The sequence below is a fragment of the Ambystoma mexicanum genome, chromosome 4q (assembly GCF_040938575.1).
Source record: "Ambystoma mexicanum isolate Mex_15411 chromosome 4q, UKY_AmexF1_1, whole genome shotgun sequence".
NCBI lineage: Eukaryota > Metazoa > Chordata > Amphibia > Caudata > Ambystomatidae > Ambystoma > Ambystoma mexicanum.
This window is the reverse complement of record NC_090928.1, coordinates 588,895,876-588,913,302: the sequence shown is the minus strand read 5'-3', so window position 1 is coordinate 588,913,302 and position 17,427 is coordinate 588,895,876.

Genomic DNA, 17,427 nt, shown 5'->3' with positions numbered 1-17,427 from the left:
CAAAGCGGGGTCACCTTCCGATGTCGGAACCCCAAGTATTCCGCAAACCTGGAAAATTGATGTCCACAGAACGGGGCCCCGTTATCGGTCTTGAGTACTTTGGGCACTCCATAGGCAGAGAAAATGTGGTCCAGTGCTGGGACGACGTGATGCGCGGCCGTGGACGAGATCATCTGTACTTCTGGATATCGGGAGTACTCATCCATTACTGCAAGGACATATCTTCCCCCCTCGATGGGTCCAAAGAAGTCGGCGGCCACCGCTTCCCATATGTTCTGCAGAAGTTCGGACATTTGTAGTGGCTCCGGATGTCGGTTTGGTGTAATGATGCAGCAGGTGGGGCATGTTCTCAGGGCTGCCTCCACTCGGGCATCCATTCGTGGAAACCACACCTTTTGGCGCAGCATGCGCTGTGTGGAGACAATGCCTCGGTGGGTCTCGTGTGCCAGGTTGATGACCTTCTCCCGCATGGTTGCTGGGATCACTAGCTTGCAGTCCTTGAGTATGAGATGGTCTTCTGATACGGCTAACTCTTCTTTCACGAGGAGAAGTCGTTCCACGTCTTCCCATGTTTGGCCCCCTGCCGCTTTTCCTCTCTCCTTAGCCCTTCTCCATTGTCCAGATGTGAGACCTTCACATATGATGCGGCATGCAGGGTCGTTTTCAGTTTCTCTTGCCAGTTCCTCTGTGTTAGCCCCCTCCGGCGTGGTTTGATGAACCAGGTATCTGAGGTAGCGGTCCGCCACCGACGGTTCAGGTCTGCTCTCGTCCCTCGGTCTCCTCGACAGGAAGTCAGCAGGGTTTTCACCCTTCCCTGGTCTGTGAATGATGTTGAAAGCGTAGTCTTGCAGACGTAGTCCCCACCGGGCGATCCTAGGGGGCATCTTGGCTTGGGGATTGCCATAGAGAAACAGTAGCGCCTGGTGATGGGTGACTACCTGAAATGGCTTTCCATACAGGAATAAGTGGAAGTGTTTGCATGCCCACACCACCGCTAGTCCTTCCTTCTCAGCCTGGGAGTAGGCTTGTTCAGTGGCGGATAAGCTGCGGCTGGCATAGGCTACCACGTGTCTCTGTTGTGGGTCTTTGGGATCGAATTGAGCCAGGATGGCCCCTAATCCCACGGGGCTGGCGTCCACTGTTAGTTCTGTTCTCCGGTTGGGGTCGTAGTAGGCCATGTTTTCCGCTTTCGCAACCCTCTCCCTGATGGTTTCGAAAGCTCCTTGACATGCACCGGTCCACTCGAATTTCTCGTTCTGGTGTGTTAGTTTCCGCAAAGGTTCACTGACCGAGGCAAAATCCTTGATGTACCTGCTGCAGTAGCTGGCTAGGCCTAGAAACGAGCGAAGTTCTGACACATTGAGTGGCGCAGCTGTGTCATTCAGGGCTGAGACTTTGTCCGGATCTGGGGTCATCCCCACCTCTGAGAACACGTGGCCAAAGAATTTTAGCGTGCTCTTCCGGAACTCGCACTTGTCCTTGTTGAGTGTGAGGTTTGCATCGTGTAGAGCTTTACACACCCTCATGAGGGTTTCGTCATGGCTCTTTACGTCAGTCCCAAACACCAGAATGTCATCCGAGTAGTTGAGGCAGTTGGGAATGTGCTTTATGATGTTATGGACCTCGGCTCGAAAGATCTCTGCGGCTGACGACACCCCAAAACTCAGCCTTTTGTATCTGAATAACCCAACGTGGGTGACAAATGTGGTTATGTTGCGACTCTCGGGGTGTAAGACCAGCTGATGGTATCCCTTCTGGAGGTCTAGTTTTGAGAAAACCTTGGCTCCGTTTAGCAGATGTATCATGTCCGTTATACGTGGCGCAGGGTATCTTTCCCTGCGGATTGCTTGGTTGGGACGTCTCATGTCGACGCACAACCTGATGGTTTCAGATCCTTTCTTCGGGACGGGGACGATGGGAGAAACCCAGGTGGTTGCTCCCGAGGCCTTTTCAATGATGTCCTGTTCCAGCAATTTCTTTAACTCATCCTCCACCTTTTGTTGGATGTTGACAGGGATCCCTCGGTATGGCTGAGCCACTGGGCATATGGAGTCGTCTATGTGTAATTTTACTTGTCGGTTCTTGAGTTTCCCAATCCCTCTGAATATTTTTGGATACAAGTTGTTGATCATGTCAATCGGGTCGATGTACTTGTGAACCATGATGTTGTATAAGATGTGTATCAGGCCCATATCTGCGGCGGCCTTGAAACTCAGGACACATCCGCTGTCCGTTTCGGTGGCCAGGACGTGGATTGGGACTTTCATCTCTTGGCCCTTGTATCGGCATAGCCCACTGAACCTTCCTACGCACTTGAGGGGAGTTTTCGCACCATAGGCGTAGATATCAACGGTGGCTGGCTGGAGTTTTGGTTTCGGGGTTAGTTTGGCATACACCTGTTCACTCACCACGTTGACGGTGGCGCCAGTATCGATGAGGAATTCCGTTGGTCTTTCCTGCAGCTTGATGATGAGGGTGGGGCTATGAGCGGTGGCTGTGGGATTTCCTAAAGCGTAAACGTACGCCTTCTTTTTGTGATCACTCCCGGAAGAACTAGGGTCTGATTCTGTGGGGGATTGTTCGACCAGATAGCGGACTTTCTACTTGACAGTCGATGGCTCTTTCGACCCTGGCCAGTGCCAGTATTTCCTCTAGCGTGCGGGACTTCTGGAGCAATTTCCTGCGGAATGTTTGGGACTTGCATCCTGATATTATTTGCGACCTGAGGGCTTCAGTGTTCGAATAATTTGCAAAGTCACAGTGCTTGAGCTTTGTGCGGAGTCGCATTACATACGCGTCCATGGTCTCCCCCTTTGCCTGCTTTGTGGTGTGGAACAGGTGCCTTTCGTAATCGACATTGGTGTGAGGCGCGAAGTATGCTGCCAGGGCGTCTTTTAGTTTCTGTATGGAGTCTATGGAGTCCTGGGGCATTTCGTCTATGATGTCTCGGGTGGCGGAGCCGACCGCTAGCTTTAGTAGGCACACTTGCCTTGCATCCGCCACTGGCCCCGTGGCCCCCATGTATAGGTCAAAGTCTCAAATCCATTTGGTCCACCTGGGGCCCATGTTGCTCGTGTCCGTCACGTCAAAGGCTCCAGGCATCTGGGCAGCCAGTGTGTCCGGCAGTTGGTAGGGCACGTGATCCAGCATTTGGTCTAGGGGTGCTGGGGGCCCATTTCCTGCAGCTCCCGCACCTTGGTTTGCATCCTGATCAGACATGGTGCTGGGAGCGTGGCTTCCCTACGCGGGATTCCGCTGTCGTGGTGTGATGGCCGCCTTAGGAGGCACGAGCACCATCGATGAGCACCACGCCTGTTGAAGCGCTCTGGCGTGGGCCTGGCCTGGTCCTAGGCCCTGGGTTGTGGCTGCGCGAGGGCCTTCTCCCTCTTTTGGCGTGGGCCAGGGCTTGATCGTGACTAAGCACTTGGCCACTTGTGCTTGGGCCCGCACCGTATCCTGCCGCGTATCACTACGCGCACGTGCGCTCGCCTGCTTCTCCGTGCTCATCGTCACGGCCCGGATCTTCTCTCCGTCCTGTCTGCCAGGTTCCGCGACGCCCCAACGCTGCGGCGACACCCCACGCTTCTGGGCTGCTGTGGGCGTCGGCCGGCGAGCGTTCTCGTCGCTGTTGCGTGCCGATGCACGGCGCTCATCTCCGGGGACCCTGCCTCTCAAGATACCATCCTCGTCGCCATTGTGGTATCCCCGAGCCTGGGTAAGGGAGCGAGCGCGGGTCGCGGCAATGACAGGCCGACACAGAGCGGTGCTGTAAACTTCCTTCTTTATTCGTGCCTCGACATTAAACTAACTAGCCCCGCCCCTCCCGCGTCACTTCCCCTCTCTTCCCGCCCGGGTCCCTCCCGCCCCCGTCGTCCAGGATACGTCAACATGACAAGTACCCGGCAATTTAGTGCTTCCGCGTGAGCCAATGGAGCTACCGGAGCGAACAACATTGCCTTCTGCAATTGATGTTCCAACTGCTGAAATTCAGGTGCCGCCCATAGACATATGTACGCCGTCGGATTCTCTATTGGCAGCGTTTTCGGAAGCAAATCTTCGGGTGATTTTGCTCAGCCCTCACAAATCCAGTCTGTAACTAAGGTGCAAGTACACCCTGCAATTGCACCTTTTCATTATCTCCATGTGTGGAAGGGATGCATAGCTTTCATGAATTGAACGAGGAGCAAGCATCGTTTTTATCATTAACGCTGTGTAATGATGGTAATATATCGCTGAATATGGACAAATGAGATTATGAACACTTGTCACAGTCACCAGTTATGTTCACGGAATCTCCACACGTATCCTCAGTAACTTCTATCTCATACACTCAGTTTACTCCGAGATGGGGAAGTCATGCAATGCCCCACAGTAATGACATAGCTTCTTACCCAACGGCTCTATCTGCAGAAACAACACTTCAAGCCATGAATAGAGCCTTGTTCTCGCTGGCTAAATTGTATGAGTCTTTAGATTCACGTTTGATTGGTCCAAACTTTTTACTGAAAGAACTGCTAGAGGCAAGGCTCATGCCTGTTGCAAAGGTTGCAGTCTCGACAATGACGCACTCTGTGGCCCTCATTACGACCCTGGCGGGGGACCATGGTGCAATTTGCACCATGGTCCATGGCGCAGAGCTGCCAACTCCGCCATAGGGGTTGGCGGACTTACCGCCCCATTCCGACCTTGGCGGGGCGGTAAGTCCCCAATCCCCATTTACCCTTCCCCATTCCCATTTTTGCCCATAGGGTATAATGGGAGTGGGGAAGGCGTTAATTACGCCACCGTAAATTACGGTGGCGTAATTAACAACAGGTCCCGTAGCGCCATGGATTTTTCCGCCCGGAAAAACCAGGCGAAAAAACCACCATCGCGCTACGGGAACTCGTAGTAAGGCGGAAAGGTACACCATGCATTACGCTGGCGTAAAACCCTTTCCGCCAGGGTCGTAATGAGGGCCTGTGTCTTTTAACAACACTCTGGATTGTGTCATTGTCAATGAAACTATCCAACCAGGTGAACCTATTGCACTTACTGGGTCTATAGGTGTTGAACCCAATCCAACGAGTACAGCCATGTGCACAGTAGAACAACCAACTGTAAATAACAAAAGCAGTGGTTGCATTATACGGCAGGGGAAAGATGTGGTAATGATTATAGCTGATAACATAATCCCTCCAGTGGAACATCAGTCACTTGACTCAGCAATGGCAACATGCAAAAAGCTGGATACTCCAGCTTTTGGCATCTTTGCTGTACAAGATAATAGTAAAATAAAAAAAAATCACTACCTTTCCAAAAAAGGTTTCTGTTAAAAAAACAAAGAATGAAAAAATGTGTAAATTACAAAAGACTATAGAAATTCTCAGCAATTTGTGACGCTGTTATCACTCCCTGACAGAGCCATCAAAGAAAAAGGTGCTGCCATTGTTAGGAAGTATGCAGCTCTTTCCAAACTTAAGATTGCAGCAAAACAGTCAAATCAGGTGCACCAAGACATTGATGCATCTCTGCCTCATGACTTGCAATATGCCCCTTTGGATAATCTGGTTGACGAAATTAAAAAGCAAGTGATGTACCTTTAGTTACAAAAATGCACCTGCTTTGCAATTCAAACCAACGAATAACCCTCCACATACTCCACATAACCCTCCACATACTCCAAATAACCCTCCACATACTTGTTTGGCACCTCTAACCGAGGTATCTCCCACATCTACTCTACAGAGCCGGCACGAAGAAATCCAGAAATCAGTAGGGTAATTCATGTCTCGTCCTTCTTGTATTTCTCGGCAGCAAATACAAGCATTAACTGATCTGTCCTACCAAGCAGCCCCCAGTAAATTGGCTCATACACCGACATTTCAATCTACCACTAAACCTATGGGCCTAAACCAATTGCAATCTCGCCAAAACACTGTTGGACTGCTTGGTAACAAAAATCTTGAAGTCAATAATTGCTCTAAAGTTAGACACAATAATTGCAATGAGAGTATGCATTTTAGCCTTATCCTGCAATATCGTGGTGGCGAGCATGGTTTTTTGACCTTAATAGGTCAGCAGTCTTGAACATTCTTAACAACATCCCTACTCTCCAAGATGTGCTATCTACCGATATAGCTCAAATAGAGTTCATCCATGAACACGACAAATCGGTTGCTGTCAGCTCTGGTTCGAAACTCTATTTGGCAAGCCAGACTGGACATTTATCAGATGGGATTTCTACTGTTAAATCAAAGCGAGGGGGCTTAAGGGGAAAACCCTATTTGCAGATGAATTCAAGAGCTGCCTATATGCAACCTTGCTTGACTACTCCCATGACAATTTCATATTCTACAGTGGAGAATAATCATTGTCGGTCTATAGCACTTTCCCTCACGCCTATGTACAAGACAACACCCAATAACAACACAAGAACATTCATAATTACACCTTTAAACTGGCCTCGTGGAATACGCGAGGATAAAAACACTTAAAGTCATCCCCAGTGAGCCTTCTAGCCCGTTATGATATTATTCTATTGCAGGAAGTGTGGCTTACGAGTCCTCCTATATGGGAAAATAATCAACTTGTGCTGACTCCTGCCTCACATCCTCTGAGAGGGAGACCTATCGCGGGATTACTTATAGCCACCAAGACCTTTGCTAATTTGCGTTTAGAGTCATGGGCCTTGCCCAAAAGCTATATGCAGTTAGTCAAGATCACTTATAATCACAAATGTCTTGCTTGCCTGAATCTTTATCGGAACCATCAGGTGATCAAAGACAATTGCTTTTTTGAGGATCTGGACATTTGTATTGATCACATCGCTAAAGACCCCTCCATAGTCTACTCGATTATAGCAGGGGATCTCAATATGAACTGCTATAAAGGGAAAGGAGGCAAGTTTAGTGGGTCCTCTAAACAATGGACTCACCTCATGAAGGAACGAGGGCTAGCTATGGTGAATGGTTCTATGAAAGACGATGTTCCACCTAACTATACATGGCACTGTGGTAATTATATGTCCTTGACTGAATATATATATATATGTCGACAGCAAATTGCTCACTTTATTTAAGACCTTCAAAGTTATTGAACAGACGTTAAGTGACCATAATATTCTTGAAATGACATAGGAATGGCCCGATAACAGCAACCGAGACTTGACCCAGTTTTATACTGTTGACCTGATGTTGTCTTCTAAGGGAAACCGATTTAGATGGTCGCCATTGATCTTGGCTTATCTCCTATTGAAAATAACATACCCAAAAGACATCCTGGGTCCTGATATTCTTTATCAAGATGGGTTGTATGTAGCAGCCCTTCAGTCCTTCAGAGTAAAAGGTCCTCAACGATCTACAATTAGGAAAAATCACATGCATGTGTATGATGAAGAAATTAGAACCCATAAGGCTAATCTGAAAAGGGAAATTCGAAACTTAATTAGTGTGTCACCTAGGGAAAAAATTAAACAAGCTAACAGTTTCAGAAATATGCATAACTACTGGGGCAAACAACAAAAAGCGGCTATGCACCTCAATGATGCTTGGATTATGTTACGTTCGCTAGCATCCAAGAGCGCTGCCATGGTTTGGGGTCTCATGAAAACAGTTTATGTAAATGCTCAATCTGTGACTCAGATTAATGCAGTTTCAGAAGAAGTGTGGCCACAATATTACACTTCACTATATGCAGATTCGCACTGGGCCAGCTATGTCCCTCCACCAGTTTCAGACATGAAATCCTATTTGATTATTAGTGAAGCCGATATATTGGATAACATAAAAAAGCTAAGCACTTCGAGAGCTCCGGGACCGGATAGGCTCTCTAATATAATGTTGAAAGCCTACCCTGAAGCCTGGGCCAGCATTTTAAGAGTTATATTTTCTCAGACCATCCATTCACAAAGAATTCCCCACTCATGGCAGAAATCGATTTTCGTGCCTGTATATAAGAAGTGAGACAGATTGAGTCCTCAGAATTATAGGCCAATAGCCTTATTGGATGACCCTGGCAAATTATTTGCACGTTTAGTTTTGGCTGATTTTAATAAATGGTCCAATACGTTCAATATTAATGACCCGTTTCAAACTGGCTTCATACCGGGACTTGGTACATCTATTAATTTGCATGTTCTACATGTCATCAAAAACACAAGTTACAAATGAAGCAGCCTTTGTTTTTGGCATTTATTGATTTTGCAACAGCTTTTGACTCTGTTTCTAGACATCTTCTTTTTTCCAAATTAGCCAGGAGCCCTTGTCCTACATATTTACAGCATTGGATACGTTAATTTCATGCCAACACGTCTATTCAAATAAGACTATCTATGGATGGTAGGCTCACGCACTGTATTAACACCTATAAAGGCCTGAAGCTGTTTGTTGGCATCATCTATATTTAACTACTTCATATCTGACATGGTAAATAATTTTGCAGTGGTCATATCTGATTCTCCTCGTTTGGGGGACCGTGCGGTTCCCTGGCTGTTTTATGCTGACGACCTGGTGTTGTTGGCGAAAAGTGCCAGGGGACTGCAAGCCTTGCTAGACACTTTGGGTGACTATGTGGACAAGAACAATTTAATTGTCAACACAAACAAATCAAAGATTATGATGGTGGTGCCAACATATGTAAAAAAAGGATTCATCGAGTCTGGTCCCTCCAACAGCGCCGTCTTTAAATTGTAGCAGAATATAAATATTTGGGATTAAATGTCAACACCATGTTATCGGATGCCCCATACTGTAATGAAATAAAATTAAAAATGAAGACTGCTTCTGCCCAGGCGTCTATACTACATCATAAGTATGGCGCTTTCTCTCTAAAACTATTATTGATATATTATTGCCAAAAAAGCGGTTCCAACTGTGATTTATGGTGCTGAGACAAGGACGTGGCGAGATGAATCCTTTTGGTGAGTCATTGAAGGCTCTTTTTGAAATCCTTGTTGGCTACCGAAAGCAGTTTCTATATGTCTATTGAGATATGAACTGGGATTAACCTCTCTCTACACAATATACATGTGGAAGCTGTGTAGTCTACACCGGAAGTGTATCATGACTTCTAAGAGAATACCATGCTAAATGTACTATCCAAATATAAAAAAGCAACCGCTTATGTAACTATGTCAATTTGGCGAACAAAAGTTGAAGAGTTTTTGCTAGAGGCCGATGTATCTGATGCCCTATTGATATCTAATCCAAACAAAGCAAAAGATAAAATCATGTAGTGGGATTGGATTAATACACGCTCACAATGTCTAGAACGCAAGCATTCAAAAATGTTCCCTACTGAAATCAAGAAATGAAGAGTTCCGGAATCCTTTGTATTGAAATTTCCTGATTCCAAATATAGGGATTTATTTATTAGGTTTCGATACAATGTGTGGCTCACCAAGGATGTTCTCACTAAATGGAAATGGATGTCTAACTCTGAGAATGTCTGTCGCTTTTGTAAAAATCTCGAAATGCCTGAAACTCTGCCTCATCCAATAGCTGCTTGCCGTGCGCTTCTTCAAACCAGAATTGATCATTTTAAGCGCCATTTTGAAGTTTATAAATTGTTGACAGTTACAAATTTCTGGTTTATGTTATACAATACCGACATGAACAAAGTAAGAATTCCTGTTGTCACTCAAACTTAAAGATGACATTTGAGAACTGTAACAAGATCGTTTTAAATGATGAGATATGGAGGGTAATTCATAGAATTTAGTGCACAAGTGGTGCATGCGGCTGGCGCACAGAGTGCGCGTGCGGCAGTCTGCGCCAGCCGCGTGCGCCAAAACCCATTTCGGCGCACAGCGTATTCATGGATTCATGCATCCATAAGCAGCCGTGGTGCAGAGTGGCGCAGCGATCCTGCAGCGGCACCAGTTACGCCCCCAACCCCGCCGCGTGCGCCAAAAAACATTGCACAAATCCAGTAAATGGCGCAAAGGCCACTGGACCAGCATACAGCTCCCCAACCACGAAAACGCATGTAAAACTCCCCACACACCCCTCGGAATAAACGTACCCCGCTCCCGCAGGCGAAATCGCATGTAAAACTTCCAGCGCACCCCTCGGAATACGCGTACCCCGCTCTCACCAGCAAAATCGCGTGTAAAACTCCCTGTGCACCCCTTGAAATATGCATATCTCGCTCGGCCAGCAAAATCGTGTGTAAAACTCCCCGTGCACCCCTCGGAATATGCGTACCCCACTCACACCAGCGAAATCGCATGTAAAACTCCCTGCGCACCCCTCGGAATACACGTACCCCGCTCGCGCCAGGCCTATCGCGTGTGAAACTCCACGCGCACCCCCGGAATACACGTACTCCACTCGCGCGAGGCCAATTGCGTGTGAAATTCCACGCACACCCCGGAATACACATACGCCGCTTGCGCCATGCCAATCGCGTGTGAACCTCCACACGCACCCCCGGAATACATGTACCCCGCTCGCACCAGGTAAAATGCGTGGAAAAAGTCCCCCCTGTGGTGTGGGCTGCCTCTGGGGAATGGGGAGGTTGGATGGGCTGACTGCGGGGCATGGGGAGGGTGGATGGGCTGCCTGCAGGTCATGGTCATGGTGGATGGGCTGCCTGCAGGGCATGGGGAGGGTGGATGGGCTGCCTGCGGGTCATGGACTGGGGTGATGGGTTGCCTGCTGATCATGGACTGCGGTTATGTGCTGCCTGCGGGTCAGGGACTGGGGTGATGGGCTGCCTGCGGGTCATGGTCATGGTGGATGCGCTGCCTGTGGGTCATGGGGAGGGTGGATGGGCTGCCTGTGGGTCATGGACTGGGGCGATAGGCTGCCTGCGGTTTAGGGACTGGGGTGATGGACTGCCTGCGGGTCATGGTCATGATGGTTGGGCTGCCTGCGGGGCATGGACTGAGTTGATGGGCTGCCTACGGGGCATGGTATGGGGTGATGGTCTGCCTGCGGGGCATGGCCAGGGCGGTAGGGTGGTCCCCTGTGGTGTGGGCTGCCTGCGGGGCATGATATGGGGTGATGGGCTGTCTACAGGGCATGGTATGGTGTGATGGGCTGCCTGCAGGGCATTGACTGGGTGATGGGCTGCCTGCGGGTCATGAACTGGGGTGATGGGCTGCCTGTGGGTCATGGTCATGGTGGATGGGCTGCCTGCCGGGCATGGCGAGGGTGGATGGGCTGCCTGCGGGTCATGAACTGGGGTGATGGGCTCCCTGTAGGTCAGGGACTGGCGTGATGGGCTGCCTGCGGATCATGGCCACGGTGGATGGGCTGCCTGCGGGGCATGGGGAGGGTGGATGGGCTGCCTGCGGGGCATGGACTGGGGTGATGGGCTGCCTGCAGGTCATGGTGGATGGGCTGCCTGCAGGGCATGGGGAGGGTGGATGGGCTGCCTGCACGTATTCCAGGGGTGCGCGTGAACTTTCACACGCGATTGAACTGGCGCGAGCGTGGTACGTGTATTCCAGGGGTGCGCAGGGAGTTTCACACGCGATTGGCCTGGCGCAAGCAGGGTATGTGTATTCCGGGGGTGCGCGGGGAGTTTCACACGCGATTTGGCAGTGTGTGCCCTCCCTGGTGTGCCCCCCCTCCCCATGCACCGCAGGCAGCCCACACCACATGGGACCACCTCACACCCCTAGCCATGCCCCGCAGGCAGCCCATCACCCCATACCATGCCCCGCAGGCAGCCAATCACCCCAGTCCATGCCCTGCAGGCAGGCCACATGGCACCATGCACTTGGGAGCCCCGACTCATGGCAATGCTCATAGAGACACGCACAAAACCAATGAGACTACACAACACCAATAATGAAGATATATGAAATGTATTCTAAAACGTAATGAAATAACATAATGAAAATTCAAACTTGCAAATTAAGAAATAATGAAAGCAAAAAAATAAAAATAGAAAAATCCAACGTAAAACAAAAATCCACAGCAGGAAAAAATTAGAAGTGGTCCATTGCCAATGTCCAAATAAAGTACATACATTTTTTTTAAAACCATTGATTCATGGCCAAAGAATGAAAGTATGTACAAGTCCGGAACTATATACAATGGAAGTCCAAAGGGTCCATGATCCCCAAACAAAACGAAACCTACAAAAAAGTCCTATGAATAAAAATCTATATACATAAAGTGGAGCAAAGTCCATGAACTCCATAAAAAAGGTAAAACAAAGGAAAGCTAACCCCAAAGAACTATGTACAAAGGCTAGGCCCAGGCACACACTGACAAGGCCCAGGCAAGTCCTACGGCTCACTTTTTGATGTTCCAGGTCAGGGCATCATCGAACTCCACGTCGATATTCCAGAGGCCGGCCTCTTCCCTGGCCTCGAGGTCTCGCAAGGATGCAGCCATGCCCTCCTCCAACTCCCTGCGAGTTGCCTTGAGGCACTCAGCCCGCCTCAATGCCCTGCGCATGGAGTTCTCTGTCCTGACCATAGTGAGCCGTGCCTCCTCCGTCCGCCGCCTCTCCGAATCTATCTGCTGACCCAACCGCTGCCACACGGAAGACACTCCCAATCGAGGGTCCTCCTGCCCTCTGGCCGATGCCTGCCCCTGTGATATGGATGGCCCGAGCCATCATCACTCCCACCTTGAGCCTGCTGCTACCGTGCAGGTCCTCCTCTTGCTGGGGTCCAGTTGGTGTGGTGGCCACCCCTGCTGTACCTCCGACTCCCGACTGTGGCAGGGATGTGTCCTCCACCAGCCTGGCCGCTGGCTCAGGGGCAGCTACACAGGGTGCCCAGGTGATACTTGGGCAGTAAGATGGCATGGAGGATGACTGGCGCATAGGGGGTACAGTTGAGGAGGGGGACGGTAGAAGATCCAGCATACGGAGGAACCCAGCACTGGTGTCCTGTCCTAGTAGGGCGATGTGGTCAAATAGATATTCGAAATGATGTGCATTGTCCAGACGAGAACCCTGCACGTCATCCCAAATAACAATTTGCCGCAACGCCGCCTCAGCTAGAACAGGCTCAATCTGGTCACAGACTGCCACGTCCACAGGGAGAGGAAGGCAAGTTGTTGTTTGCACATCCCCTCCCTGAAAACGGGTCTGGACGAAGACATCCCTGCTGGTGCGGGATGATGCAGTCACAGGATCGGGGACAGGATTACACACAGGTACCTCCTTAGCAACCTGTGCTGCTTCCTGTCCCTGCCCCTGGACTGCACCACTAGCACCAGTGGAATCCCTCCCTCCAGGCCCCGTGCGTTGGCCCTTCACGGCCTCCTCCTGACCCGAACCCACCACCAATCTGGATGACTCCATGCCATCTTCCTCCATAGGCCCCTGTGTGGGCTCAGCTGCCCCTACTGCTACCGAGGAGTCCACCTCCAACCTCTGCCTCTTGGACTTTCCCTCGGCAGCTGCGGCCATGGACGCGGCACCTGACTCCTCACTCTCGGAAGAGATGACTACATGGGAGGAGAGCTGGGCCTTGTGTCTCTGGCTGGCGGTGGGATCCCTGCCGCTGTGCTCCACAGTACCGTCTCCGCCCTCTTCATCAGTCGACGCTGCAGACAGGGAGAGACAGAACACAGTCATCAGGGCACTGTACAATGGTCGAATACACACATGACAGTTGCACATGAGTGTCAGTGTCAAACTTCACTGATGGCATCACACTCCCCAACACTCATATCATTTGAACCCACACACATACACAAATGATCAGGAATCCTGCAGCAAGCAGCAGCATCCATACACACACAACAGCATGAACATCTGAAGGGTGGCATGATGTCACAAGCAACATGGGGAGTGCCTAACACATGCACACTCGCCAACAGACAGACATGCATCTGTACATATCAACCACCTGTCACAGTGCAATCATCGGCAATTATGTCACAACTGCGAATTAGGTTCCTACATGTCTGTGTCACATGCATCCATGGCGTATCACAGTTGCACACATGTCAAATACACACATGCACATGTATGCCGTGCACGTACATGAAAGTGGAACCAGCATCCATGTGTCACACCCCAACCATGCCATAGTACATACACAGAAATGCTAACATGTGTGCATCTCCACATGCAGTTGTGCATCATGTTGTGGAATGCATACACCATTGATGTGCATCACACATAACAGGACTCACATGCAGCACTGTCATGTCCCTGCACATACACATCCATACATGGGCTTTTTCAGACATAAGTCTAAGCTGCACCTTCCTGCCACACCTCAACATGCACTGCGTCCAATAAGTACGCATGGACACTTACCGCTCGACTCCGGACCGCTCTCCCTCTTGAGGACCTAGTGGTGAAGCGCTGGGTTAATGCGTTCCAGGACCCTCATGTCGTCGGTAGTAAGGTGAACCCCGGCGCCTCACTGCACCCGCTGCTTCCAAGAGGCGACGGGCCTTCCTGAGGGTCCTGGACCTGAAGTCCTCCCAGCACTTACGGACATGTGGAAGGTCGCGGGTTGCCACCCCCACCACGTTGATGGCAACCACAATGTCCTTCCAGATCCTCTCCCGTCCATCCTTCTCGGCGCATCTTCTTCCGTAGAGGGCCTCGTAATGCACCAGGACTTGCTCCACCAGGATACCAACTTCTGCGGCACTGAAGCTGGTAGCCCTCTGCCTCTCTGGCTGGGGGTCGCCAGTAGTCTCTGATGGTGTTTGCCCCGACATGGCAACCCCCGAGGCAGGTGTGGGTGGGCAACTGGGTCCTGGTGCTGGGCTGTGGAGCGATGGAACTGCAGTCGGGAGTCTTCTGTTCCAGCAGGGGTGGTCACAGCAACTGGACCCCTGCAGATGGCTGACGTGCAGGCACCAACCTGCAGGGCACGTGGCCAGCAGGCAGGCAGCAGCAAATGGCTGGTGGGAGTCGGCTCAGAGGTCTGGGGGGCAGGAAAATGGCCTTCTGGGCAGGAGTGTGGACTTCCACATGTTGTCATGTGGCCAGCTTGATATGGAGTGATTTGGCATGTGAAAAAACAGCATGTCACCGTGTAATTCGAGGAAAGGCCCTTAGCATGCAAGCACATATGTGACGTGATATGCGCGGGCGTTTCCCTCGTCATGGGTGCATAGTGATTCAGCACGTGAAAAAACAGCACGTCCGCATGTTAATGCGTATAATTTGAGGAAAGGGCATAAGCGCGTAAGTGACGTGACGCACGTGGGTGTTACCCTCAGCATGGGTTAAATGTGAGTGGGTCCCAGCAGTTCGCTGTACGCGCCTTTCGTAGAGACTGACGCGTGTGTTGCTACTTCTGGTTATTTCACGCGCCATCACAACTTCACAGTGGATCAAGGATGCATCTCTTCTTTTGGCGGGGGAATTGGCTATGCATGCTTTTCATTACCACGCTAGTCAGACGGTGAGTCACGCATGCTATTTTTCCCACTGCGGGTCCCTGTGTGGAACGCGTACCCGTTTCCGAGGTCATACTAGCCTGCGTGTTCCATGCGTACGTGTTTTTCATGTCCCTGGGTGCCACCACATACTGCAGGAGGTTAATTCCACACACGTGGGCTACGGGGGGTTGCGTGCACAGTTTTACTGCAGTTTTGGGGTGCCTGAGCATTGCGTGACCCGTCACTTTATCACCGGGGTCACATACAGCCTTGCAGGTGCACAGGGGTGCTGTTAACATCTTGTATCCCACTCCCTTCACCCCAATTGCCCAGGACAATTGTTGTGTACACCTCCCATTGGCACTACTACATTTGTGCCGGCACTACTACATCTGTGCCATGGTTGGGAGGCCACGAAAGGTGAGGGGCGCCTCAGCTGGGTGTCCTCCACGTGGCGGGCATGGTCAGGGATGTGGCTAGGGTGACCAGGGAGTAGGGGGACTCCAGGGTGTCAAGGGTGGCTGCAGAGTGGGAAGAGGCAGGGGTGCGCCACTACGGCACGATGTTGTGCCACGTGTTGGTGCAGTCATGCCACCACCCCCTGTGGTTCCGGGAGATGCAGCTCTTGCATCTGGCACTGACGCCAATGTGACCCGGCAGTCCATTTCATCGACTGCCACGGGCTAAAGGGTAGTGGTAGCTGCAGGTGCAGCTGTGGACACCACATCCCAGATTTAGGGTTGGCCAGCGCATGCTGCGTTGGCACCAGAAGATTCCCAGGATGATTTCCAGGAGGTCAGGAGGCACACGGTAAGTGCACGCAGGGCTGACTGAGGCACATGTCCCTGGGGCAGTATTGTCATCTGCTGGCCTGAGCAGCCGGGTGTTGGCAAGTGCATGGGCAGATGCAGCCAACTCCACCCCGGCTGTGAGCCTACCATCCAGGACATTCCCGGTCAATCACGTTGGCACAGCAGATGATGCTGCGCAGGGTCCAGTCAAGGGCACCCAGGAGCCACTGACGCAAGTCAGGGCTTCCATCCTTGTTCCACCTGCCACTCCCATGGTTCAATCCACCAGCGCCACTGCCCCTACTGATCAGGGCAGCATTTGCCAGTCAGGGTCCAGAGGAGGAAGGTTGCACCTGCAGCAGAGGCTGGGACCCCAGACACGGCTCCGGCCTCCGGCACATCGAGGAAGAAGCCTTTCTGCAAGCAGGAACTGGACTTCCTTGTGGACTATGTGTTGGGACACGACAGTGATATGCTAGTGGGCCCGAATTATCACACTACGGCTGCCCAGCGTTTGTCCCACTGGAAGCATGTTGCAGAGGGTGTCAGTGCAATTGGACATGAGGTGTGCACAGCTCAGGAGAGCAAAAAGCATTGGGATGACCTCCGACATTCTGCTTAGCTAAAGCGTGCCTCTAATTATAACATGACTCTGGTGACTGGCAGTGGGCCACCACCTGAGGAGGAAGATCTCACTTCACATGAGTCAGTCACTGCGGAGTTCATACCGGCAGAATTGTATGAAGGAATGGGAGAGATGCTGGACTTGATGCCCCGTCCAGTGAGTGTTGTCGCGTGTTTGTCCAGACCATGTGGTTTGCTTGTGTGATGTGTTGTGCTTGACTGCCACTACATGCTATGTGTACATGGTTCTCATGTGCGAGTCATGCAATGCTTCACTGAGGCGTGCCTGCTGTGCAACATGCTGGACATGTAGAGCAGACAGGGACTGTCCTCATCACCACACTTGCACCCTACTCACATGCTAGTCACCCGGCTGCCCCTCCGGTCCATGTTCCAACTCACTGGCCCTTCTGCATGTAGCCTGGGGTGTCTTTCCACTCAGCACTGGGACTATGTCATCGCATGACTGACATGCATGTGTGTTCTGCCTGCATGCGGGTACTCCACGTAGGCATGCTCCCTTACCCCTCCACCCCCATGCACCCCAATTTCACCATGGCACTGGTGGGTATCATGTTGGATTACTGAAATGACCTGTTCAACGCTGCTGTGTACATGCACACTTCCCCCTGCCAACCTGCCACACACATACAGTGGGGTACATCCTTTGTCCTTGATGCAGGGTGTCTCACTTGGACTGTGCAGATGGCAGATGC